General features: G+C 55.6%; 1 protein-coding gene across 1 annotated transcript in view; it reads right to left on the bottom strand.

Annotated features, from left to right (window-relative positions):
* KSR2 (kinase suppressor of ras 2) overlaps positions 1-27195 on the bottom strand; it is a 334988-nt gene that overhangs the window by 142072 nt on the left and 165721 nt on the right. The gene's annotated exons all lie outside the window — the stretch shown is intronic.

Below are 27195 nucleotides of genomic sequence, written 5' to 3'. Positions count from 1 at the left end.
AGGGGTCATTTCTGTCAGGCTCAGGGGATCATGTGGGATTCGGGGTATCAAACCTGGTCCACTGCATGCAAGGCGAATGCCCTACCCACTGTACTAGCTCTCTGGCCCCCAGGTGGTGTTTTTTTTCTTTTGTATTTTAACATTTAAACGCAACAAAGTAAACTTTCATATCAAGTCTATCATTTTCAAAAGGAAATAGAGAGTGAGAGGGAAGGTGCCTGCCACAGAGGCGGGGTGGGGGGTGGCGGGAGGGACACTGGGAACATTGGGGGTAGAGAACGGGCACTGGTGGAGGGGTGGGCACTCAAGCATTGTATGACTGAAACATAATGATGAAAGTTTGTAAGTCTGTAACTGTATAAAAGAAGGAGGAGGAAGAGGTGGAGGAGGAGGAGGAGGAGGAAGAGGAGGAGGAGGAGGAGGAGGAGGACGAGGAGGAGGAGGAGGAAGAGCAGGAGGAGGAGGAGAGGAAAAGGAGAAATTTTTTTAAAAAGGAAAAAAAGGAGGAGGAGGTGGAGGAGGAGGTGGAGGAAAGGGGAAAAAAAGAAATTTTTTAAAAAAGGAAAAAAATGTCTATCATTTCACACTTTTCCCTGATAAATGGCTTCATGTAAAATCCACTGAGGAAAAAGGAGACAAGGGAAAAAACTGAAGAGGAGGGAGAGCTGTCAGTTGAGTAAATATCAAGGGCACTCAAGTCCAGAGTCCATCTGCACGGTGGCTACAAACTGCTCGGCAACATCAAACGTTGGCAAGGACCTGGAGCACGTAGAATCCTCCTCGAGCTGAGGTCACTTCTGAAGCACGGCCTGGCCAAGCAGACGAAAGCGAAATGCGCTCCCCGTCCAGCCGTCCCACCCCGGGCGGGGGCCAAACCACCGTCCGTGTCCACAATGATACTTGCTAGAAGGATGACGACAACGCTAACTCAGGTGGTCAAATGCTGGACCCAGTCCAGCGCACACCAGTCATAGGATGGATCAGTCGAGTTAGACTCACACAGATAATCGGCAACGTGTCCCCCTCCGGAAAAGAAGGGAATGGCGCCCCCACCACAGCAAACTGAATGTCCAGGGCATTGCGTTGGGCAAAAGCAGCCAGGCACAGGAGGGCAGGCACAGCGCAATTCCCTGATGGCTCCACCTACACGAGGCTTAAGAATGGGCAGAGCCAGAGAGTGAGTCTTTGAAATCAAGTGGTTGCCTTGAAAGAAACCCAAGAAGGCCAAGAAACCTCCTAGAGGCTGGAAATCGCCTCCATCGTGGCTGACACTTGGGTACACTAATGTACTAACATGTACCCTCCCATACATGAACAAGAACAAATTTCATCTGCCACTGAATGAAATGTTTCATGCCTTGTAAACACTCCCTCCCCCCATAATGCTGGTAAAAAGAAACCAGCAATCCAATTTCAAACGTGGCCAAAGGCCATATTAACATTAACAGCGTTTTCGTAGTTAGCAGAGCCTTGGCTGCTGAAATAAGGGGCAAAACAGGCATGTGGGAAATAACAGGTGTTTGTGGGGAAAACAGATGAGTTAGAAGTGATCTAAAGGTAGTGGATGAGGGTCTCCGACACCTTGATGGGACTAAAGGGGACGTAACTGTATGCAGCAAAAACATCAAGATGGAAACTACTGTAATCATATTACCTCAATTAAAAAACATTAGTGGCGAAAAAATGGAATTCAGTTTGGGGCTCTGGTGAGTGAGGATGGAATTTCTTTAGGCAGGATGAAAGCTTTTGTTTAGGCTATTTTTTTTTTTTGGTAATTATTGAGCAATAGCACAACGGGGAGGGTTTGCCTTGCACACGGCCCATGTGACCGACAACCCAAATTCAATTCCTCCGCCCCTCTTGGAGAGCCCGGCAAGCTATCAAGAGTATCTCACCCTCACGGCAAAGCCTGGCAAGCTACCCGTGATGTATTCAACATGCCAAACACAGTAACAATAAGTCTCACGATGAAGAAGTTACTGGGCCCGCTCCAGCAAATTACTGAGATCTAATAAATGTGCATATCATATTTCTAAATGAAAATACTCCTAAACTATTTTTTATTTTTGGGTCATACCTGGCGATGCATAGGCATTATTCCTGGCTCCGCACTCAGGAATTACTCCTGGCTGTGCTCGGGTAACCATATGGGATGCTGGGAATTGAACCCAGGTTGGCCGCATGCAAGGCAAACATCCTACACGCTGTGCTCCAGCCCTGCTCCTAAATTTTTTTAATTAAAAAAAAATGTGGCCAAAGGTCTTGAACTGACATTTCTCCAAAGACCCCCAACTGTCCAGTCTACCCACAAAAAGATTCCAAAGTTATTCATCAAATGAGCTTCTCAACACAACGGGATTCCACTTCACCCCAGGGGCTGAATATCTTAGACGATAAGTAAGAACACACTAAGTTCTGGGGAGGACGTGGAGGAACTGGAGCCCTCAAGAGATGCTGTTGGGAATATAAAACAGTATATACAGGGGCCAGAGAGATAGCACAGCGGGTAAGGTGCTTGCCTGGCATGCAGCCGACCTGGGTTCAATCCCCAGCGTCCCTTATGGTCCCCTAAGCACTGCCAGGAATGATCCATGATGCAGAGCCAGGAGTAATCTGAACATTGCCAGGTGTGCCCTCTCCCAAAAAACATATAAAGTGCCACATACGGGGGAGACAGTATAGCGGGTGGGGTACTTGCCTTGCATGCATCTCACCCAGGTTTTAATCCCTGACACCCCAGATGCTCCTTGAGCCTGCCAGGAGTGATCCCTGAGTGCAGAGCCAGGAGTAAGCCCTGAGCACCACCAGGCGTGCTCCCCCCCAAAAAAGTGGTCCATACAGCCTCTATGAAGAACAGGGTAGTGATTTATTGACAAGTTAAACCGACAATTACAGTAAGAGCCAACCGTCTGCTCCTAGAGAGACCCCACAGGACTGGAAGCAACGAACAAACTTAAAAAGAATGTGGTCCTCCCCAAAGTAGCATAGTGCTCGATGTCAGGAAGTCCCGAGTCATGCTAGCGTGTCCATGAATATCAAGAATGTGAGCTCAGGGGCTGGAGAGATAGCACAGCGGGTAGGGCGTTTGCCTTGCACGTGGCCGACCCGGGTTCGATTCCCAGCATCCCATATGGTCCCATGAGCACCGCCAGGAGTAACTCCTGATTGCAGAGCCAGGAGCAACCCCTGTGCATCGCCGGGTGTGACCCAAAAAAGCAAAAAAAAAAAAAAAAAAAAAAAAAAAAAAGAACGTGAGCTCAGGCCGTGGAAACACTCACCAACAGCCCCACGTTCCGATCCTGAAGCCTCCAGAAGGGGCAACCCAGAGCCGGCCAGCACATTCGTGCTCTGCAGGCCCAGTCTGAGGGTAAACAATGAACACTCTGCCTTCCAAACCCCTCCCCTCCCACAGCCCAGCTGGATGGGCCACAGCTGCCCAGGGCCCGGCTGGCACTCTCCTGAAGTACTAAGTGGAAAGACCTTTGAGATAATCCGCACTGTCCTCTACAGAAGCCCCAGCGTGCGACTGCGGGAATGGAACTTAATTTCCATGAGATTAAAATGATCAATTCTGCTCATCGGTGGCAAGAGACACCATTTAGATGTCCCAAAGCCACAGACGGCTCACAGCTCCCCAACGTGGACGGAGCCACTGATGCAACACGTCTGTGCGTCCAGATGCGACAGAGCCAACTAATCCCTGTTTGCTGCAGGGAGGCGGGCCTGGAGGGGCTCTCTTCTGCCATTAGATCCGCCTCCTTCTTCTGATTCGCACCCCCTTGGCTGACTGCTCAAATCCACTTTTCCAATTGGAAGCCGTCCAAATACTAATCCCGAAGAGCTGTACGATTCCACTTTCGGGAATGTTGTAGATGGTTCAAAGAATCGGGAAAGAGGGGATGCAAACGGATTCTTAAGTGAATGAGGCAAGAGGCAGACGCGGATGGGATGACCCCGTTTGTCTCTGAAAGATCTTCATTCCGAAAGTTAGCCCCATGACTATTACCAGGACAAAACGACGCTCACACCCGCCACAAAAGGTGGGCCTGGAAGCAGCCCCGGGACCAGGTGCTGGTCGGGGACAAAGACATAGGGCTCGAACAATAAGGGCACCTATTGCACGAAGCGTCCAACCTGGGGCTTGGTCGCAACGGGGAGCAGCATTCAAGCTGAGATGCGACTGTTGCCCTCCAGAAGGAGCACCACGGAACCCCAGGGCCACTGCGAGGAGATGGGGCCCACTAGGGCAGAGCGGAAGGCAACTTATTTTGTTCCAAACCCAAATCAAGACCATCCTGCCCAGTGGAACGGGGGCTGCAGAATGGAGTTAGGGGATGTGGAAGGAGGATGAGAAAGTCGTTCCAACAGAGGACGAAGGTGTTGCAGTGTTCCTATGAAAAACAGGGTGGTGGTTTACTGACGAGTTAAACAGACAGTTACAGCAAGAGGCAACAGTCTGCTCCTAGATAGAGACCCCAAGGGACTGGAAGCAGGTGCTCAAACCCCGCATGAGACACTCATTGGCTCTGGCAGACCGAGTCAATGAGATGACCACACGGGGGCCAGGGGACTCGGTGGTCACTCCACAGGTAATCTCGGGCCCTGAGGCTCCTGTCTGAGCAATGTCCCTTCCTGCCCCAGCTCTCCCACTCTCACCTGGTGAAGGTCGGGATCCAGGGCAGGGGCCACGGGAGGCCCCTGGGTAACAGCTCTCCTAGGCTAATGGGCGGCTCCATGGCGGGACTGGGCAGTGGGGATAGGGACAGGAGATCTCCCGGTGGACGCGGCACATAGATGCCAATCTTCCGACACTGCGAACCACCAACTGTGACATCTCCAGGGAGAACACAGAGGTGGCTGGACGTGAATTTTGGGAGCAGGCACTGTTACTTTAATGGTTTTCTTTGCCATTTGAAACCTAAGTGATGGGATTTCTTTCGGTAATAAAACTACTTCTGAAGGGCACACGATATTTTATGCTAATTCCATCTTTATCTCATTCCAATAAAATAAAAAACTAGCTAGCAGGGGTACAGACATGGAAAAATGTGGTCAATGTTTATTTAATAGTTTGATGATGTCTCATTATGTGTCCAAAACATTTTAAATTAAAGATCAAATCTGAAACAGGTTTTACTTCCCCAATGGCTGGGATCAGTCAGCTTGTAACTGGTACTCCAGATTAAGAGAAATAAAAATGTGGGGTTTTTTTCAATAGGTTTGTAGAGATTATACATACACATATTTAAGTCTGTATACCATATATATTTGATAAATACATAATTTTGAAATATATATTAAATTCTTTTCTTAAAAAAAAACAAGTAAAACCATCTTTTTTTCCTTTTTTCTTTTTTTTAAATTTTTATTAATGAAACACCAGGAGGTACAGTTGTAGACTCACAAATTTTTGTGCTTGGATTTCAGTTATACAACGATCGAGTACCCATCCCTCCACCAGTGCCCATTTTCCACCACCACGGGTCCCAGTATCCCTCCCACCCCCCACCCCTCCATCCCACCCTGCCTCAGTGGCAGGGCATTCCCTTTTGTTCTCTTTCTCCTTTGGGGTGCTGAGGTTTGCAAAAGAGGCATTGAGTGGCAGTCATGTTCAGTCTATAGTCTACTTTCAGCATGCTTCTCCCATCCTGGGAGGATCCTCCCAACACCCTTTATTTGGTGCTCCCTTCTCTATCTGAGTTGCCTTTTCCCCTAGCTGTGCGGCTGGCCTCCAAGCCATGGAGTGAACCTCCTGTTCAAGTAAAAACATCTTAAGAACAGAAATACAGTATAAACTTTGCCCAGTTACAGATCAGATCTCAGTATCACACAGGCCTTTTCCCAGACCCTCATTGAGTGAAATCACTCCTCATATAACCACTGTCCTCTTGTCCACCAAGATGCCACTTCAGACCCAGGGTGGACACGAGAGGGGACAAAGGCAGGAGAGAGTGGTAACCGAGTGCAGAGGTCAGCAAATGGCCTTTTATTTTTTAAAATAAACCGTGGATGCTATTTTCACTTTCTTGGTGGTATCCACACTCAAACCCAGGGCGTGACACACACAGCTTAACACCCACCCACTGAGCCACGGACAACCACGTTCCCTCTAAGACCAGCTTGCAGACATCTGTGTCCTTGCAGGTCACATGCTCATCGGTGCAAGTTCTCATCTCTGCCTTTGCACACAAAACCCATCCCGAATACCACAAGAATGCACAGGCAGGGGTTGTGTGCCAATAAAACCTTATTTATCACCACAGGCAGTGGGCAGGATCCGGCCCAGCAGATCTGGTCGTTTCTAGAGGGACACGGAACCGTGTGGGGTGGGGGGCTGGGGAGTGGATTAGGGTGCATCTGGGGAATACGTCCTGGTGTCTGATACAAGCAGGCGGATTTCAAGAGTGGGGAGGCACTGAGTGATTATTTTTTCCTTCAAAATAGGGGCAGTTTTCCACATAAGCTTGAGACCCTCTGATCTCAACTTTGTGGAAATAGGGAAATGGAAGCAGGCCAGCGGGAATAACCCACAGCCCCACTTCCCACCCCAAGCACAATCCCTCTTTTCCTGCAGACTGGGGAATCTCTCACCCCTCTCCCCAACTAATCTCTGCTGAAGGTTCCAGACGCAGGGGCCGTGGCTCTTGGCTACCCAGCCCCCGGGACTGGCACACTGAGAGGTTCTGCCAACTCAGCAATGCAGGGGAGACTGAGCGCCCCCGCACCTCCCCACCACGGCCCCCCACACCTCGGATGAGCGGGGAAGGGATCTACCTGCCTCGGTGCTGTAAGGAGGGGGCAAGCTTGGCACCATGCCCTCTGGGTTCATAACCTTGCAGGGGGGCCTTCGGGGACTTCCCAAGTGGTTCTCGGGGAGTCTGGAGGCCGCTCCTGGCAGTTCTTGGCCAACCACACAAGATGTGTGCCCATCCCGGGGATTCCCGGTGCTCCAATTCGGTAATGCTCAGGGGACCAGGTGGCACTGGGGATCAAACCGGCGCCTCACCCCAATGTGCGCTCTCTCTCTCTCTCTTTCTCTCTCTCTCTCACCCTCCAGCGTGCTTTCTAGAGTGAAGGCTGGGGGTGATCCCAAACTTAACAGATGGCAAAGCCACCACAACCGGTCTTCCTTCAGCCCCGTTGTCCAAGGGGTGCCTGTCCAGACCTGGGCTGGCTGGCTGACCATCTCAGGGCAGGGCAGCAGGGAAGAGGCATGGCGCAAAAAAGTGGGTCTCAGACACTTTCCACCTGGACCCCACCTGAACACCTCTGCCTGAAGCCCCTGCCAGCCCCTCCCAGGTGGTACCATGAACCGCCCAGCCCTGCTTGGGCCCTGTCCTCGGGGCTGCCGGCCTTGGCTCAGCCTCGTGGATCTGACCCCGCTGGAGTCCAGGCTGATGATTTTCCTGTATCCCTGTGATTAGTGACTAATCTTATTTTTTCTGTTCCCCAGCCCATAAATCAGTGAGAGACCAAATATTTGCACAGGCCATCATTTCCGGCCGAAGCAGACTGGTGACAGCCCTCGTTATTGGAAAGGATGACGGATTCAGGGCAGGGACTTCGTGGGGACGTGGCTGGACGCTTTCCTGCCAGCCTCCTCTCCCCACCCCCCCCACCCCTCGAAGGAAAGACAATTTCCCAGATAAATTGGCGCAGAGATCTGCTGGTGCCGTCTCCCGGGGCGCACGGGGGCTCCTGCGAACCCCATGAGTGATGGTCCCCCGGAGAAGCAGCGGGTGCTGCTTCCTCCCCTGCCACAGGGTCCCTTGACTCATAAACATCACCCTGAAATCAGACCCCTGAAAGCAAACCTGGGGGGAACGGCTGAGGGTGAATGGAAAACCGGGCAGCAGGTCTGGCGGGAGGGGGTGCACAGTGAGCACCCCAAGTTCCCAGAGGCACGCAGGTGACCGCAGGGGGACCAGGGGACTCGGTTACCACTCCACAGGTCACCTCGAGCCCTGAGGCTCTCCCAAGGAGGGCTGTCTGAGTGATATCCCTTCCTGCCCCAGCTCTCCCGGCTCTCACTGGGCAGCTGCCCTTGGAGCCTGGCCATGTGCTAAGTGTCTCGGAGGCACTGGGTGCTTACAATGAGGGTCCTCCTCCTCCAGCAAGGAACTGGCTCGGAGAGGTTCACCAACGAAGCCTAAGGCGCACAGCACATACGTGGCAGAGACACGGTTTGATGTCAGAGGCTCTGGGTTCTGAGACACACCGCAGCCCCCTGCAGACCTGGACTTGTTCAAAAGACTTAGGCAAGGAAGAGCACTGTCCAGCAAGCCCAGCACCATCTCGGCTGAATTGGTCACTGTCCACCCTGGGTGGGGAGCAGGAGTAGACAGTCTCCACACGCCAGCAGCCAGCCGGTGGTTTCCATCAGGGTGCCTGCGGGTGTCTTGCCACCTCTGGAATATCCCCCAGAAGCCTCCTTTCCCCGGGCAGAGGGGAACAGAGTGAGCCCGCACTGGCAGACGCTCCCCACCAGTTACCGACCAAGCTACCAGGATGTGGGAAGGATTCAGGATCCGAACAACGCTGACTGGGGGGTGGGGGTGAGGACGGGGCCTGGGGCGTGGGGACTTCGGGCAAACAGCCCTGCAAAGCAGATCCATCCTCACTGCAGCAAGCCCGGGTTGGAGCCCCCACACACTGGCCCCCTCCTCAGACTCACCCCGCCGAGACTTTGGGCGGAGGGCAGAGACCAGAGGCCGGGAGGCTGCTCGCTTTATACCATTTCATATCCCGGTTTCTCGAGGGGGCAAAAGCGTCAGCATGAGTGGGGCCACGCGCCGCGCAGCTCAGCCTCAGCTAGAATGACCCCAGCGACCCGTCAGCCCTGGCCGCCCCACCCCGACGCCCAAGAGGAAAAGCTGAGGCTCCTTTTAAGCCGACTCTGTCCATTTTATTCTCCCTTCCCTCACCTCATCAAGGCAGCAACACTCGCCAGCGTGGGGGCACACTAGGGGCAGAGCGCAACGTTCAGAGGCAGTGCGGGCTGGAGCAACAGCACAGCGGGCAGGGCGTTTGCCTTGCACGCGGCCGACCAGGCCGACCCGAGTTCGATTCCTCCACCCCTCTCGGAGAGCCCGGCAAGCTACCGAGAGTATCCTGCCCACACGGCAGAGCCTGGCAAGCGCCCTGTGGCGTATTCGATATGCCAAATACAGTAACAACAAGTCTCATGACGGAGACGTTACTGGGCCCACTTGAGCAAATCGATGAACAATGGGAGGACAGTGCTACAGTGCTGGGGATCACGCAGGCCACTCTGACTGAGCCAGGGCTGGAACGCAATGGCCCTATGCACAAGAGCAGGTACCCGACCACTCAGCCACATCCCTGGCCTCCAGGGACAACCAACTTTTTCTGTAACGAACCAGAGAGTCAACGCTCTAGACTTGGCTGTCCCTGCCGCCCTGCGCCAACACTGCTCAGCTCTGCCACTGAACCACAAAAGCCAACCGAGGCAAGACACAAATGTGGACGTGGCTATGTCCCAATAAAGCTTTATTTACACAAGCAAACGGAGGGCCAGCTATGGCCCCCTTCCCCAAAAGCGGTCTTCAGACTCCTGCTCTCAGGAGCAGATGTGTGAAACTCCGAGACATGCTATTTGTGAGGAAAACTGGCTGCCAAGCACCGCATATGGTAGTGCTCAGCTCCACAAGTGTAAATATCCACAGACATAAATATGCATCGATATATTTACATAATGTTTGAATACACTTATTCCATATGCACATGATATAGAAGGTCACAGGGAAAGAACCAGAAGGGTTTCCAGCAAGAAAGAGAGTAGGAGTGAGGGGATTGGGGAAACTTCCATGTCTGGCTGAGAGGGAGAATAGTTCACAGAGAAAGAAGCTATCACGGGCGCCATCAGAGGCTCCGGAATTTATTTGGCCTGCTAGGCCCTTTCCAGAAAAACAGAAAAACAAAAAAACACTCAGTGTACTCCTGAAAATCTTTAAGAATAAATGGGAAAGAGTTCCCCAAGTGCACGTACTCTCACCTTCTTGGATTGTTATTCTCTCTCTCTCTCTCTCTCTCTCTCTCTCTCTCTCTCTCTCTCACACATACACACACACACACACACACACACATCCTCCAAAGGGACAGCATTGCCAATTTTGGGAAACCCAGGTGTAATCCATGTGTGATCTGGAAGCAGAGAAGGAAAGGGGGAAAGGTAACGAGAATAAGGCTGTGTGCCAACAATAAAACTTTATCTACCAAAGCAAGCAAGGGGCCAGAGCTCAGTGTTCTGACCCTTGGTCTAGAATCACAACAACTCCCCGGGGGCAGGGTGGGCCATTTTGCTCGCTGCTACAGCCAAAAGTCTCAAACAGATCATAGCACATTGTAAGGAGGAGCTCGAGAAGATGGATGTTGGGGGAATGAGTGAAACCCAGCCTTTCTGTTCACTTGGAAAACTAACCACCTCGCTATGCTGCTAAGCCCTCCACCGAGCATGTCTAGAGGAAACTGGCGTTATTATATGTTACTCATGCAGCTGCCTGAAGCTCCCTGCTGCCAGCACACAGGTTAATTAAAAGGCAGTGATCTTAAAAAGGAACTCGGCGCACTCATGCTCACATTGGCACATCAAAGAGAGCTCGCTCAGGGCCACCTGGCCAGCTTGGAAAAGAAATGGGGCTGCTGGCTTCTGCCACCCAAGGGAGCTGGGTGCCAGGCCTGGCCAGGCACATCGCAGGTTTGTGGTCAGCAGGAACCGAGTCTGCACCAGATGTTCCCATCTCCAAGGAAACGGTCTCTCCAACTGCCACCCAGAGTTTGCCAAACAGACGCCTGCTCTGGGCTTGGAGAGAAATCTGCAGACCTTCTCTCCTGGGGACTGGGCTTCCGAGGGGAGCCGGTCTGGGCTCGCCAAGCTCCCAAGGCATCTTCCAAAAGAATCCGGCTGCATTTCTTCTTCTTTCTTTTTGGAGGGGGTGAGAGGTGCCCTAGGCAGATATGCAAGTGGGTTTTCCAGCAGAGAGAAGAGCACTATGCTTTTTTTTTTTTAACTTTGAGGATACTTTGCTCCATGATACCCTGGAATCGAAGGCCACCGAGGTCTTAACTGGCAAGAGCGGGAAGTGGGCTGGAAACCAGGCTGGGAACTTAGGGAAGTGACACACCTGGGAATGCCAATGGCATAGAGCAAGACCAGTCAGTGGCCTCCAGCTGAGCCCCAGGCCCCCAGGAGAGTGGGTCCAGGAACCCCTCCTCCTTCTGAATATGCAAAGGCACCTCAGGGGGCTGCTCCGTTCCGTGTGATTCCAGCGTTGCTCGGAATAAATTTTGGATCCCAGCGGCTCCGTGGTTTGACAGAGACAGACGGCTGCCCCCTTGGCACCCTCAAGGCTAGGCGGGGTGCAAACACAGCCGTCACATCTAGGTGCTCTGGAGGGTGCCGTCCCCCCACCCACCCTCCTGCTGCGTATCAGGGATCGCTACACTGCGAAGCTTTTTCCATCATGACCTACAGCCTCACTCCTAGACAGGCAGGCAGATGTGCCCGCATGGCGGGAGGTCTATGTGGCGCCAGAAGCCGGGAAATGCACATTAAATGGAGGGGCACAGGGGGCCAGAGAGATGGCACAGCGGGGAGGACATTTTCCTTGCATGCAGCCAACCTGGGTTCGTTCCCGGCATCCCATATGGTCCCCCGAGCACCGCCAAGAGTGATTCCTGAGTGCAGAGCCAGAAGTAACCCCTGAGCATTGCCAGATATGACCCAAAAAGAAAAAAAAAAAGAAGGGGCACAGCCCCTGCTGGCTAGAAAGTCGCTATCTCAGGACCCAGGGTCTCAGATAAGCAAGTGCCCTCTGTTCCTTCTAGTCCAGGGAGGAGAGAGAGGGTCACATCCCCCCCACCCAAGTACCGATGGGGACACTGAGGCTCAGGGCCTGTGTGAGGGGCTCTCCAGGGGAGCCTGCTGGCCCCAAGTGCATGTGTCACCATGTCTGCGGGGAGAGGGGTGACACTGCCAGGCTGGCTGGGGCTCCAGAGAGAGAGGCTACAAGCGGGGACGGAAAGAGCGTGGAACGAAAGAGGTGAAAACGTGGGAGGAAACAAAGACAGCGGGGTGGGGGGCAGGCGAGCCCCTGAAAGGGAAGATGCACAGTCAAGCTCCAGAGACTCAACTCCACCCCCACCCAGGGGACTGCCCTGAAGAGAAATGTAGCAGGGGCAGGGGTGCAGGGAGAAGGAACCCTCCAAAACCACTGCAAGGGAAGATGGAGCAGCTGCTGTGAGGAAGTCGAAGGCCCCTCGGAAAGCCAGGCACAGAACCCCCACTTGGACCCCACCCCTCTGTGTCCCTGGAAATACCTCAGAGGGAATTTCGAACCCAGGCTCATCCAACACCCACTGCCTCCGGGATAAAGGAGAATCCAGTCATTCTCTGGAGTAAGCACCAACAGACCACAGGGAGTGAATCGCCCAGGGCACCCTCGACGGAAGCCCAGAGGATGGGGTTGAGGTCTTAGAACATTCTAGAACTCGAAGAGAAAGCTCATTTTGCAACATCTAGACTTCTACCTTCCTGACCCCTCTGCTCGGCTCACTGCTGGGAACCGCTGAGGCAGCTCTGGGTCAGGTCTGGAGTATAAAGCGAAGCTCGTGCTGGACAAGGACATCCCAGTCGCCCCGAAGGTTTAAGGAAAGCAGGTGGCCGAGGAGCTGGAGGATAAACAAGCCCCACACCCAGGGGGAAAGTCCCAGAGCCTGAATCTCCTCGTCGACTGCAGGCTCCATGCATGAAAAATGCAATCTGGGGCTGGAGCGGCAGACCAGCGGGGAGGGCGTTTGCCTTGCATGCCACCGAACCTGGTTTAATCCCAGGCATCCCATATGGTCCCCCGAGCACCGCCAGGAGTAATTACTGAGCTCAGAGCCAGGAAGAACCCCTGAGCCTCACTGGTTGTGTCCCCAAACAAAAACAGACAAAAATTACAAAGAATGTCATCTTCCAGAACCCTCCCTATTCCCCAGAGCAGGGGTTACAATTCTCCCCACCTGCGGGGGGGATCCTGGGGCTTAGAAGGGTGGGTGCTAGGTTGAGTCTTTGGAGAGCAACCAACAGGGAGCCAAGGAGGCCTCTGTGCATGCGTGGGCTCAGCCCCTCAGCCACTGCCTCCTGGGTCAACTGCTTTCTCCCCTTCCACCCTCCTTGGTCCATGCTGACCACAAGAGGGTCAGCACTGGGCTCTTGAAATCGATCTTAGGGAGAGAACCAAAAGGGTCCATTCAAGGGGCCGACATAAGTGGAATCACTTAGTAATAGGGAAATTGCAAATCAAAGCCCTAGACATCCCACCATAAAGAACTGGAGAAGATCAACGAGACTGGAGATGGCCCCAGCGTGGATGAGAGTGTGGGGACAAGCCGCACTGGGGCATCCTGGAAGGGAACAGTTGCTGGTGTCCCCAAAAACTAACGTAAAAACACCCTGTGAACGTGCGCTGCCATTCACTCCCAGACGGTTTTCCCAGGACACGAAACACTAATTCAGGTGGGCCTCAGCACCTAGCGCCCAAACAGACCCACCTACACCCCCAAGGGTGCACATTGAGGGGATCTGTGCCCTCTGTGCCAAAAAATGTGAACCTTTGACTGCCAGGACAGAATGGGTGGGCCACAGGGGAAGGAGGATGATGTACATGAACTGAATCTGAAAGGGTTTAGTTTTGCACATTTGTGGAATAGGAACCACTACCACAGACAAACTGGCAAGAAGCAACCACACTCCTGCCCAGACTCGGGAAACTGAGGCAGTAGTTAGTGGCAGGAATGGGAGGGGTGGGAGGAAAGGGGTCTTTCTGGTGGTGGGAGTGAAGACAGTAACACACATAATAGAAACAGAGATAACCCCTTGAAATTCCATAATATTATCAACCAATGGTAAGACCATGACCATGAAAATAATGAGAGAAGGGACTGGAGAGATAGTCCGGCTTTAGACACTATGGTCATCCCTGGTTCGATCCCCAGTGCCACACAGAGTCATCTGAGCACCACCAGGAGTGACCACTGGGTGTAAAGCCAAGAGTAGCTCCTGAGCACTGCCAGGTGGAGGTCCCAAAACTCTCTAAAATTTTTTTTTACTTTATAAAAATAAAAACAAGTTGAGGCTATGTGGAAACAGGAGCCCCAGCAATGGTTGGTGGGGCTGTCAGCTGCACAATGGTGAAGGGAGTATGTGAGTGTCTTGCAATGAAGGACAGGTCGACCAGATGACCCCAAGATTGTGTTCTACTGATACACACACAGAACTCAGGGCAGGGCTTGGTGACCCCCTCTGCAGCATACGGTTACAACAGCCCCCAGGCAGGAACCACCCAAGTGCCCACCTGTGGCAGAAGGCATCAGCACAACATGCCCCATTCACACCGTGCAAGGTTGTTCAGCCTTCAGCGGGGAGGAAGGCACATGCGCCCTGGCTCCAGCATGGCCGGAGCACAGACGGTTTGGGAAATGTGCCCTCAGCAGAGGACAAACGTTCTGTGCTTCTGCAGACAAGTGCCAGGGAGAGAGCGAGTGGCAGTGCCAGGGGCTGAGGGACGGAGGGGGCAGCAGGCGCGAGCGCTTCCCCCGGAGGGGCTCTAGAGCGAGAGGCAGAGGGGTTCCTGCGGCAGCCGTGCGGGCTAGAGAATAACATCAGTGCGCTTAATGCGGCAGAACCGCACCCCTTAAAGATGATGAAGGTGCCAGATCTGATTCTGGAAGCATTCGATCACAATTAGGGAAGAATGAGGTGCCCTGTGGCTGGCTGGCCCACCTAAGCGGGGGAGCAAAAAGGTGACCGGAGGGTTTGGTCAAGAGAGAGACACAGACAGGTCTGCATTTCTTCAGGAAGACCAAAGTGGGGCCACCCAGGTTGTGGCACGACAGGGGGTCGCCGGCAGAACCAGAAGGTGGCAGGGGGCAAGTTGGCAGTGCCCTCGGGGGAACATGTCCCAGGCCAGCTGGTTCTGGTTCTCTTCCGCCACGTCATGCCATTATAACCCTTTGTCGCTGTGCTCGGCTCCAGTGTAATTAGAGGTGGGGGCCCCTCCACCTTCCCCGCCGCCCACCACCACCCAGGGGCAAATGCCGCATTCACGATCCTTAGCAAAGGGGCTGTAAACCGGCCTGCTGACGCTCACCACAGCACCACTTGCCACCCTGGGCATAAACTGTGCCAGGTGCCCACCTGCGCCTCCTTGGGGTGCCACTCATCCCTGGCCAACCCATTATCTGGATCATCAGGAACCAGTGGACGGTGAACCCGAGCAAGAGTCGATTTCGCAGCAGCACGACCTGCACCAACGTTCAGGTGTGACAGCGCCAGTGGCAGACCAAGGTGCCCGCAGCTGCCCCTGCACCCACATAGCACCACCCACTGCCCAAGCTGAGAAAAGTGGGTGCTCCTCTGCCCCATGTCCCCAGGGCTGCCCTATAGGACGGCTGGCTCGCGGGTGGGGGCACTGACACGTCACGCGGGAGACAGCCACGTGCTGGAAAGGGGTTCAGGACATAGCTCTGCTGCCGTCCAGCTGGGACCACAGAGAGGCAGTTTTACCTTCTAGGACAGGCGCTGACCAGGCAACCCAGAAGGCGAGACAGCAACTCGTGAGCAACTCTGAGATGTCCCCCCACCTCGGATATTTGTGGCCAACACTTGCCAGGACTGGGTGGTGTCAAGTAAGCCCCTAAATAAAAGAAACTCTCTGGGAGCTGGAGCGGCAGTACAGTGGGAGGGGTGCTTGCCTTGCGTGCAGTCGGCCCGGCATCCCGGACCGTGCCCCGAGCCCCTCCAGGGGTGATCCCTGAGCACACAGCCAGAAGGAAGCCCTGAGCAACACTGGGTGTGGCCCAGCCCCAGCCCCCACGGAAAAAGCCGTGAGAAACTCAGCCTCGCTGTGCCCAGCACCCACGCCTGTCCGGGGGGCTGAAGGCAGCTCCAGGGCTGTGAGCGGGGGTTCCTGGGGAGGTGGGGGCATATGTGACACACTGGGTGTTTTGGCCTCCTGCACCTCATGGCCTGCACAGGAACTGAGACGGCTGCCAGAAGGAGGGACACTGGAGCCACCCCAGGTGCCGGGACGGAGCTGCCCGGAGTTTATTCACATGTCCCACTGGCCCCGAGACCTCGCACTCGGGGCACCCCCGTCACCAGGGCATCTCCACCAGCCTTCCTCCTCAGATGGCCCCAGTAAGGGCCCAGGTGTCTGCCTGCGGTAAGGGTCAGTGCACAGGTCTGCAGCATAGACTGGGTATAAAAGCCCCCTCTGGAGGGTGTGGGGGGCTGGTAAGTGCCGAGTCTCCATCTGGGGGCCAAGCTGACAAGAGGGCTCACTAGGGTGCAGTCAAGAAGCTGAACGCTGACCCGCATCTGTTTCTATGTTAGATCAGGCTAGACACGTGCGCGCGCGCGTGTGTGTGTGTGTATGTGTGTGGTGTAGGTTCCTGCATGTGCCTTAGATTGGGCTGGATGTGTGTGTGTTCCATGAACTGGACATGTGTGTATATGTGTGTATAATGCATGCGCACACACGTGTTAAACTGGGCCAAATACGTGTATATGTGTTACATGGACTGGACATGTGTGTGTGGGGGGGGGGGTCTCTGAACTCTTTGTGGGGCATAGGGGAAGGTCCCTGGGACCATGACAGCTGTGTCCAGCCCATCCTCAGTGGCAGCGATCTCTGCAGGGGGTGCGGGCGGCTGCTCTGAGCAGTCTGCTGACACCCCGAAGGCCCACCGGGTTTCTGGGTGAAGGGACCCAGAACTCTGAGTGCAGGGGTGCCTGCCCAACCCCACGTGCAGGACAAGGCAAGGAGGCCACTGGCCACTTGCCCTTCCTTCCCCTCAAACGCCGCATGCCTCCCTGCCCACCCCACATTGTGGATTGGTCCCTGCTCTCAGACAGCAGCTCCATGCGTTCAGCCCCCAGCCAGCCTTCCCTGATGCCCTTGGCCCCAGCTGATGCCCCGTGACACACTGCCCACACCCGGCACCCCTCCTGGGCAGCCGCAGGTCTGTTTCTGTGAAGGGGGTGCTGACTCCCACCCCCAACTGTTTCCCAAGGCTCGGGCGAGGCCAGCCTCCTCCTGTTCTCTCCCCAGATGTGCTCCGACCATCACAGACACCCCCGTCGCAGCCGGCTGCGGAAGGGCAGGCTAATTTAGCGGGCCTGGCTCTGGGGACATCAAACAGACTCGGGTGAGCGATCTCGCCTGACTCATGGTCCCAAGACCCCATCAAGGTTCCACAAACAGCTTCCAGATCTCGGACGGCGTCAAACCAGGACTTCGCTTCCAGACTCCCTGTTGGCAGAACTAATTTCCTCATTAAGGATCATTTTTATCCCTGTCCCCACTAAACTGGAATATTCCAGAGACCAAGGCCAGAAGCTCCAATTACTAGCGAAAAAAAAAAAAAAAGACCGATATTCATGGAACTCGCTGGAGCTGGGGCCAGCACACTGGGGCCCTTTAAAAGCTCTTCTCTGGCTAACAGGATACTTAGCTCAGAAATAGATCTCCCAGAGTACGCAGTACCCCTTCGGGGCCATTTTTCTCTATTCACAGCTGGACAATGAACTGGAGGGGAAACCAGCCAGCTCGGGGGTGGGAGGTGGGGGGAGAAGGATGGTTTTCCAGCCAACGACGCGTTCTCCTCTCTTTCTCTCTGAACTCAAAAACTCATCACCGGCCCCTGAGAAGCCAAACGCAGAGACGAAGGGGAGGAGGGCAGGGAGGAAAGCGAGTCCCTGGGCCCCGGGCCGGTTGGGGAAACGGTTCTGGAGGCAGACCCGGCTTTGACTCACGAACTCCAGATCTGCCAGGGGTGAGTGATTTCAACCCCGTCAACCTCCCTCCCTCACCTGGCGAGCCTAGCGTCATCCAGCCACTGCACACACGTCATTCGCCCCCTAACGCACTAATTGCAGAGGGGGGAGTGGTGGAGGGAGGCAGGTTGGTGAGCTGGGGGAGGTGAGCGAGAAGGCCGTGTTCATTATTCTTTTCTTTTTTCTTTTTTTCAGTTTTAGAACTAGCATTTGTTCTTCTTAACATTTTCTTTTTTTGCTTTTTTTGGGTCACGCCCGGCGATGCACAGGGGTTACTCCTGGCTCTTCACTCAGGAATTACTCCTGGTGGTGCTCGGGGGACCATATGGGATGCTGGGAATCGAACCCAGGTCGGCCATGTGCAAGGCAAACGCCCTACCCGCTGTGCTATCTCTCCAGCCCCTTTTTAACTTTTTTTTAAAATTCTGACCTTATCGTGAGTTGTGGGGCTTAACTCTCCCTAGGTACCAACCAGAAATCATGGACCGCACCCGGGCCTCGCACACGCAAGGCAGGAAGTCTGACCCTTAGGACCTTGACAGAGTGGGAGCTGCCTCCTGGGAACTGCCTCCCTCCCCACTGGCCTCCCTCTGGCCCCGGTGGCCGTGCTGGGGTTCAGGACTCCCATAGCAGAGCTGTGTCCCCGGCCCCAAAGTCGAGAGGGGAGAAAACTTTCGCCTACATCCGTGATGCTGATGTCCTGGCCCACCACCAAAGGGGCCCAGGAGCTGGCTTAGCGGGCTGGAGGTGGGACCCGTCCCAGCATGGCAGGTTCCCGTAGCACCTGCCCGGAGCACTGGGCTGAGAGCAACACCTGAGCAGTGATGAGGCGGGACCCTCCCCTCCAGGAAAAATAAACCAAGAGACTGCGTTTGAGTTTCTGAAAAAGGTGATGTCTACATCCTGCTAAGAAGCCGTGGGGGGAGCCGGGGGGGGGGGTCAGACACAGAACAAATGACCTTCCGAGGGGCAGAGGCCAGAGGTCATGTGCAGCAATAGGCCCTGGACAGACCCCCAGATGGACCCAACTCTTCCAGGCCGGCTATGCTGGGGCGGGGGTGTCCGCCCCCCCATCCTGCCACCCTCTTCTCTTCCAACCCCCAGGGGCGAGGGCGGGGTCTCAACTGAAAGCCTGGACATTACCCCCTTTCTACAACGTGTCAGTAAAGCAGACTGGAAACCAGTGAGTCTATTCACACTGCAAAGAAACCGGAGGAAAAGAGGAACAAACTGCGCGTCCCCAAGACGGGGCATGTTGGCATCAACAGAAGACACGGGCACTGTCTGATGCAAAGCCGGGCGGCTCCTTCCGGGCTCCCATGGAGAACCCAAAATCTTCTACCACCAGTGACTCCAGTTCCCCCCACCCCACCCCGTGCCATCCCCCTCCAGCCTGCCCTATGGTAGGCACTTTTCTTCTTTCTCTATGTCTCTTCCTTCTTTTGGGCATCATGGTTTGCAGTACAGGTACTGAGAGTTTATCATGGCCCGTCCTTACCTACTTTCAGCACTCAGTTCTTAGCCGTGATTTCTTATCCACACAGGTTTGATTCACAGGCCTAGTTTAGATGTCAATATGCCACAGAGACACCGATGGAGTGGTCACAGGGGGACTCTGGTGGCGGCAGAGGAGGCGGTTCCAGTCATTTTTGTACATCAAAAACATTAACTAAACTATAGCAACATTATTCAACCAAAAATAATCTCTTCGTGGGGAGGAGGGCAGAGAGTAGTACAGTGGGCCGGGCACTTGCCTTACACTTGGCTCACCCAAGTTCTATCCTTGGCACTGCATAGGGTTCCCCTGAGCACAGAGCCGGGAGTGAGCCCCGAGCACAGAGCCGGGAGTCAGCCCCGAGCACAGAGCCGGGAGTCAGCCCTGAGCACTGCCCAAACCCCACCTCCTCTCAAAACTTACGTCTCTGGCAGAGAGGGGTGGCAAGGGGAAAGCCTGAGAAGCCTCAGTCCTCACCAGAGGCTGGCCATGGGGTCAGCGCCTGTCAGTTCCAGTCCTGTGTCTTCTCAATCAGGTGCCCCTGGGGCGTGGACAGGCCCCCGAATTCCCGCACCCTCCCATCTGACACGCCTCCTCCTTTCCATATCCTCATATCCCCACTAGGACTATACTCCGAAAACCTCAAGGCCTCGACCTGTACTTGGAGCAGGGGGACAGGGCGCCCCGATGCTGGGATTGAACCCAGGGGCTCACTCCTGCAGGGAAAGGTCCCTGCTCTGCCGCCCAGGTCCCTGCTTTCCAAGAGTTCCGTGCCGTGCCTGCTGGTGCAGGCTGTGGAGCTGGGTTGGCTGCCATCCCTTCCGAGACCTCAGACGGTGCTGCGGAGGGCGGTGCAGGGCTGCCAAGGCGCCCAGAGATGCAGAGCTGAGGACGCTGCCCTGGGCAGCAGCGAAACCCCAGCGGGCAGGGGCTGGAAGGCAGGAACTGTGGCCGGTGGTAGGCGCACCGGGTGGCCGGCGTGGTCCACCTGACTTCCTGGGGATGTCTGGGGGGCCCGAAATCAGGGCTCAGGATGGCCTAGCCCAGGGACAGCTTCTCCTTCTCCTCCGTGGACAGACAGAGGATGTGAGGGGACCCGGCAGGCATAGGCACCGCCAGCACCCGGTCCTTCCCCCGAGCACTTTCCAGGTCCCGGCAACTCTGGTCCCGGTTCGATGGCAAAGAGCTGCTCGTGCCTCTGCTCCTGGGTGACAGTTTCCATCTGCTTTGTTACCGTCGTTACCCAAAAGCCACATTTGCAGCTAAGTGCTCTCAGCCCTAATTGGTTCCTGATAGATGGGGCCATAACAAAGCACTTAGAAACCGCCAGCCACGGCGGCCCCGGAGGGCGGCCCTCCTCCTTGGGGCAGCCGCTTGCTGGGAAGTGGGGGCAGCGGTGAAGGCAGGAGGGCCCCAGCTCTGGGTCACACCCAGAGCCTCCAAACCTCAGTGTGCCCCTCTGTGAAATGGGGCTGAGGGCAGCTCTGCGCAGAGCTGTGGGAAGGAAACCATGAGAGGGGGAGGATGGTCCTAAAACCCGGTTCCACATAGGGCATGTAGCTGAGTGCTCTGGACGCATCTGCCACTGACAATGGGCCACCTGCAAGGGTCAACCTGCTTCCTGGGGACAGAGAGGCCCTGAGCGACTTGTGTCCTGGGCACTGTCCCCTAACTACTGACTACTCAGGTTTTTCGGTTTTGTTTTTTGTTTGGTTGGTTGGTGTTTAGCTTTTTGGGTCATACCCAGCGATGCTCAGGGGTTGCTCCTGGCTCTGCACTCAGGAATTACTCTTGGTGGTGCTCAGGGGACCCTATGGGATGCTGGGGATCAAACCCAGGTGGGCCACATGGAAGACAAATGTCCTCCCCGCTGTGCTATCTCTCCAGCCCCCACTGGTCCCTCAGGAAGTGGAACCTCTTCTCCCTCAGTGTTTGACATTAGCTCCTGAGATCAGGGGGCTGGGACTGCCACCTCCCTTCCTAGCACTGACGGGACTTGCCCTAGTGAATGCCGGAAGCTTCTCGAACCCAGGTCCCGGGTCAGACTGGTGCCCAGCAAGAGACGGAAATTGCCCTGTCACATACTTTATTTTTATTTTTTAAATTTTTATTAGTGAAACACCATGAGGCATACTTTCTGAGCCCCGTGAGCTAGTCCCTGGAGTCGTGGAGGCTGGCCACCTCCAGGGGGCCCCTCCATAGCCCAAAGGCTGACCAGGAAGGCCTCTCCAGGAACTGACAGAAGCGGAAGCAATCTGCCGTGCCCGCGGCTGGCAAGCCTAAGGCCACCCCGTGGTGCCTGGAAGGCCACTCGGGCTCGAACCCCCTGCAGGGCCACCCAAGAGCCCCACTAGGCGTGCCACTCTGTCCTCTTGCAAAACTTCCCAAGCATCATTGCTGCAACAAGCACAAGTGTGACTGCTGAAGGATAAAGTCCCCTCGCTTCGGGAGTGTTGCCAACCCACAACCGCTCCAGGAGGACTTGAAATCAAAGGATCGGCAGCCCAGCACTTCCTCCAGGCAAACACAGTTTCCGGCTCCTTCTCCATCGGCAAGGCCCACCCCTCGGCCTCCACCTTTACTGTCCCACCACAGACACTGACCCTCCTCTTCCTTCATATCAGGAGCCTCGGCCTGGGAAACCCACGTCCAGGGCTCCGGTCCATGTGCAGAGCCCTGTCACCTGCGAAGGAACCATTCGCAAGCTGCATGGGCGTCACTGGGGGAAGGTAACTGCCCCCCCTACACACACACACACAGACACACACACACACGCACACACACACGCACACACACACACACACACACACACACACACCCCATCCTTCCCTCCCCAGGGCCAATGCCAAGAGCCTCCCCAGTAAATGCCCCCCACCCTGGGGACAGCTTCTCAAGGAAGTGACCTGACCGGCTCTCCTTACCTGCCAATCACTGGTCCAAAAGATCCCACAGAGGGTCTCAGTGGCCAGATGAGATGGATCAAGCCCACTGGCAATGGGCCACTCTGGGTCAGTGTGGGCAGCACAAAAAGAGAGTCGCAGGTCCTGATCCCCAGGACGCAGGCAAGGAAACTCCCTACAGAGGAAGGTCTTTGCGGGTGAAATGAAACTCCTCAGAGACGAGCCTGGATCCCGGACAGGCCCTAACCCGAGGGGGTGGATCTCGGGAGGAGAACCCAGGGCCAACTCTGAGTGGGGGCTGCAGAGGGGAAGGCCATGTGGAGGTAGAGGCAGAGGCCCGGGGTGTGTGTCCAGAAGCCCAGGAGCACCGGGGTTCACGGGTGAGCAGGGGCACCCCCGGGTAACTCGAGGAACAGATTCTCCTGAAGGAACCAGCCCTGAACACACGCTGACCTCAGGCGTCTGGCCTGAACACGGAGGTCACATGCTGTTCGTTCCATTTAAAAAAGAAAAATCGCCATCTGTTTCTTGGTCCACACCAGGCAGTGCCCCGGGGACTCTCCTGGCTTAGTGATCAGGACTCACCCCTGGTGGTGCTGGGGGACTGGACATGGGGGCAGGGGTCAAATCAGCTGCATGCTGGGCAGGTGGTCACTCTCTCTTTTTTGCTCTCTCTCTCGCTCTCTCTGTCTCTCTGTCTCTGTCGCTCTGTCTCTGTCTCTCTTTCCTTCTCCCTCTCTCACTGCTAAAGCCACACATCGCACAGTTCCGGAAACAACTGCTCTCACAACTCCAGAAATGCTACCTTTGAACTTGATGGGATTATATTTTTGCCCACAATGAAGCGACTTTTAGGTAAAGGCCCAGCCAGCTTGGCCAGGGGCGTTGGGAAGCGGGAGAGGAGAAGCGGGTACCAGAAGGACGAGGCCCTGGGCGAGAGGGGCCAAGATTCCACAAAGGGGTGGGCACTGTGCCTGGGTTCACAGTGCGTGATGTGGAGTGGAGACACAGTGGCAGGACAGGCTGGGGGGAGTGAAGTCAAGAAAGGCTTCCCAGAGGAGGTGACAAAACTGAGCCACACAGAAGAGTAAAGGGGGAGGGAGCGGTCGGAGGAGGCAGGGAAGGGCGCGGGAAGGGAAGGACGGGCACTTTCGGGGAGCCGCTAGCTAGCGTGGAAGGAGGCAGGGTGGGAGCCGCAGATGGCGAAGCAGATGGCGCCAAACTCCCGAGTGAGAGCAGCCGAATGAGATCATTCATTCAGCCGACACTTACAGTGTCACTTGAGCACCGGGCCCCAGGCTGTGGGGACGGGGGGAGCAGGGCTTCCTCCTCGGGGAATCGCTGTCTCACAAGGGCCTCTGGGTCGGGTGGTGCTTTCCGGGGGGGGGGGATGCCATCCTGGGCACTGCAGGAGACTGAACATCTCTCTCTCTGTCCACTCCAGGCCCGCCCCCGGCCCTGACACTGCCCTGAGGAATGTCACCCCTGCCCAGGCTGAGGAGGCCCACGCCTGGCAGTGGCAGGGACCAAAGGAACAGCTCGTAAAGACACTTGTTCAGGGGCTGGAGCAATAGCACAGCAGGTAGGGTGTTTGCCTCACACGCAGTCAACCGGGTTCGATGCCCAGCATCCCATAAGATCCCCGAGCACCGCCAGGAGTGATTCCTGAGTGCAGAGCCAGGAGGAACCCTGTGCATTGCTGGGTGTGACCAAAAAAAAAAAAACACTTGTTCACACTTGCATCTTAGGGAAGTGGGGGTCACTGGGGCTTGGGGAGGGCCCCGAGGCCTGGAGCGTGGGCACTACATCCCAGGGCCCTGGGCCTGAGCCATGGTACCACCAAGAAGTGGCCCTCACAGGGTGGTAGAGGCACGCAGGACTGAGTCTGCACCCCGCTCACATGGCAGGTGGGTCGGAGAGAACCAGGGCTTGGAGAAGAAGCTGCAGCCTCATCAGCAAACAGGTGGGAACACTGACAAGGGCGGCACTTGGCACCCGGCAGAGGAGAGAGTGAATAAAACATGCGGGCGGTGCCATTTGAATACGACCTCCTGCCCCCAACCATCAAGCCGTCACTTCTCTTCTGCGGAGAAGGAGGCGGCTGGGGGGACGATGACCCATAGAGAAATTGGCAAGTGACACCGAAGGTTCGGAGGGCACCAGATTGCGGTACCCACCGCGCATCTTTTATTTAACTTGGCAGCGGGTCAGTTTCCGGGGGGGATGGAAATGAAGGATGCTGGCATGGACGGCCACGGAGAGACTGTGTCTCCGAGTGGGGCGGCCCCGGGAGGGTCTGGACCCGTGAACAGCAGGACCAACGAACAGCGACAAAGGCACATGCCTGAGACCAGAGTCGCGGGTGTGAATCCGAGTCTGTCCCTGCCGAATGTGGGGGCCAGGGCCACGGCCACGCACCCGGCCTTTGGGGGTTCGATGTCTTCTAGACCCTGAGAACGGTGACGACCGGGGTCGGGGCGGATGCCAAGAGAGCAGGGCAGGACGCTGGTGGCGGGGACATGAACACAAGCTCTGCCCCCAAGCGGTGCCCGTGCCTCTCCCCTCACTCTCCCCCCATGCCAACATTCCTCCTATGAGCACCTTCTGCTACTTCCTGCTTTCAGACCCGGAAGATTCCCTCTGCACAGAGGCCCGCACCCTACTCCCCTCGGCCTCCTCGGCTCAGAGCTGGTCTGCGACACCTTCTCCAGTCCCTGCAAAGCTGGGCACTCTCGGTCTCCCTCCTCACTGTGCCCACCTGTCCCTGCCTCTCTCTCATCTGGAACGAGGGCTGCCTCGGAACTCTCAGATGTGGGCGGGGGAAAGCAGGGGGGCATGGGGGAGGGGGACAGGGTGTGGCTGGCCAGCTCACACTCACGCAAGCACTCGAAAACGTTTCCAAGCTTCTCAGGAGCTAAGCAAGCAATCCAGGGGACGTTCAGACCGAGGGAGCCAGGGAGGCCAGCAAGACCTCTCTGAGGAGGGCCAGAAGGACTCAGGTGAAGGGTCGGGGTGAAGAGGGAGAAAGTGTCCCAGGGGAGAGGAGGCATGTGCAAAGGTCCCGAGGCAGGAAGTGCTTGTCTGCTCTAGGAGCTCACGGAGGCCACTTTGGCTGTCGCTCTCTGACCAGTGGCTGGGCAGAATCGTGGTCACAGTCAGAAGAGATGCTGGTGGCCTCCCCAATAGGCAACATCAGAAGATGGGCAAACAAACGGTGTTATTATACTGGGCTGTTATCTGTTCTAGCAAGAGGAAGTCTGAAGTGTAAAGGACGTATGAGCCACACGGATCAGAAGCCCAGGCACTTGGGCTTGCCGTCTTGCCCGGAGTTTTCCTAGCAAGGTCTTCCGGAAGTCTGGGGTAAAGGGCTGGGGGATCCCCCCATCATTACCATCTGACGCGCTTGCAAAGATGCTATTCGCAATCACGCACCAACCCATAAGGACCCGCTGGCTGGGCCCACAATTTACTGGCCCACTGGCTTGAAGATTCGGAAGTAACAGTGAACCCCGCTCTCCCTCGCTGCCCCCACCTTCCCTGCATGGAGTGGGGGGAGCTGAGCTCAGGTGGGCTCTGTCGCCGTGCAGACCACCCAAGCCCTGCTTGTCATCAGCCACCTGGCCCTCCCCCTGGGCCGAGGAGTGGCTGCAGGGGCAGTGGGGGCAGTGGGGGTGCAGGGACAAGGCTCGTCTCATGCCCACGGCAGCCATGTCGGCCCCTCCCGGCCCCTGGCCTCTTTGGCAAGACGACACAGCAGAGGAGGCACTCCGAGTTGCTCCGACCTTCCTTACTGCCCAGCGGCAAAAGCCAATCCTAGCGGACTGCACAGCTCCCAGGGCCTCTCCAGAGGGACGTTTCCAAGAAAGGGCAAAGTCCGGGACGGGGTCGCAGAGCAGCCCCCAGGGCGCAGGGCAGCCATGAAATCGTGGGTGGGAAGTCGTGGGGGGCAGCACTGAATCGTCACTGCCTGCCCCCAACACCGACATCCCCAGCCCCCCCCCCCGGCCCTTCCCACAAGGAAACGGACAATAAGCATGGTCTCTAACGGGGGCCTATGGTGACGGGCTAAGGTGCCACTTACAGGGGGGAGGCGGCATCTGGCCCCTGGCAGGAAGGAATCCACCTCCAGACGCTGCGGGCTCAAGGCTGCCACAGCAACTCCTGCCCCAATTTCCAGTCTGCTGGCCGGACGACAGACACAGAAGACAGAGTGATGACAAGCAGATGACAGAGAAGACAGTGATGACAGATGACAGAGAGAGAAGACAAATAGATGACAGACAGTGGTGACAGAGACAGATGGTAGAGACAGAGGACAGTGATGACAAGGATAGATGATAGAGAAGACAGTGATGACAGATGACAGAGAAAGAAGACAGTGGTGACAGGCAGATGACAGAGATAGGAGACAGTGACGATAGAGACAGATGATAGAACTGAATGAAGACCAGAGTAACGATAGAGACGATGTTAGACACAGAAGACAGGAATGATAGAGACAGATGGTAGAGGAGACAGGGATGATAGAAACACGATCGAGAAGACAAGGTGATGACGAAGACGATACAGGCAGAAGACAAAGTGATGACAGAGGCAGGTGACAGAGACAGAGAGATGAGAGATAAATCACAGAGACGGATTGATGTAGATAACAAAGTATATCAATAGGATACAGTGATATAGTTGACCCAAATGCAGATAATAATGATAGCTATAATAACATACAGATGGCATTGACAGACACACACAATCATCTGGATACACAGATAATATGTGAAAATATTGATTCGTTTGTTTGGGGGCCATACCTGGTGGTGCTCAGGGCTTGCTCCTGGCTCTGCACTCAGGTGCCAGGGACCATGTGTGGTGCAGGGGATCAAACCCAGGTCACCCGTGTGCAAGTCAAGCGCCCTACCTGCTGATACTCCAGCTCCAGAAGATTGCTATATTATATAATA

Source organism: Sorex fumeus, unplaced genomic scaffold, assembly GCF_029834395.1.
Source record: "Sorex fumeus unplaced genomic scaffold, SorFum_2.1 ptg000083l, whole genome shotgun sequence".
Taxonomy (NCBI): domain Eukaryota; kingdom Metazoa; phylum Chordata; class Mammalia; order Eulipotyphla; family Soricidae; genus Sorex; species Sorex fumeus.
This window is presented reverse-complemented; position numbering and strand designations above follow the sequence as displayed.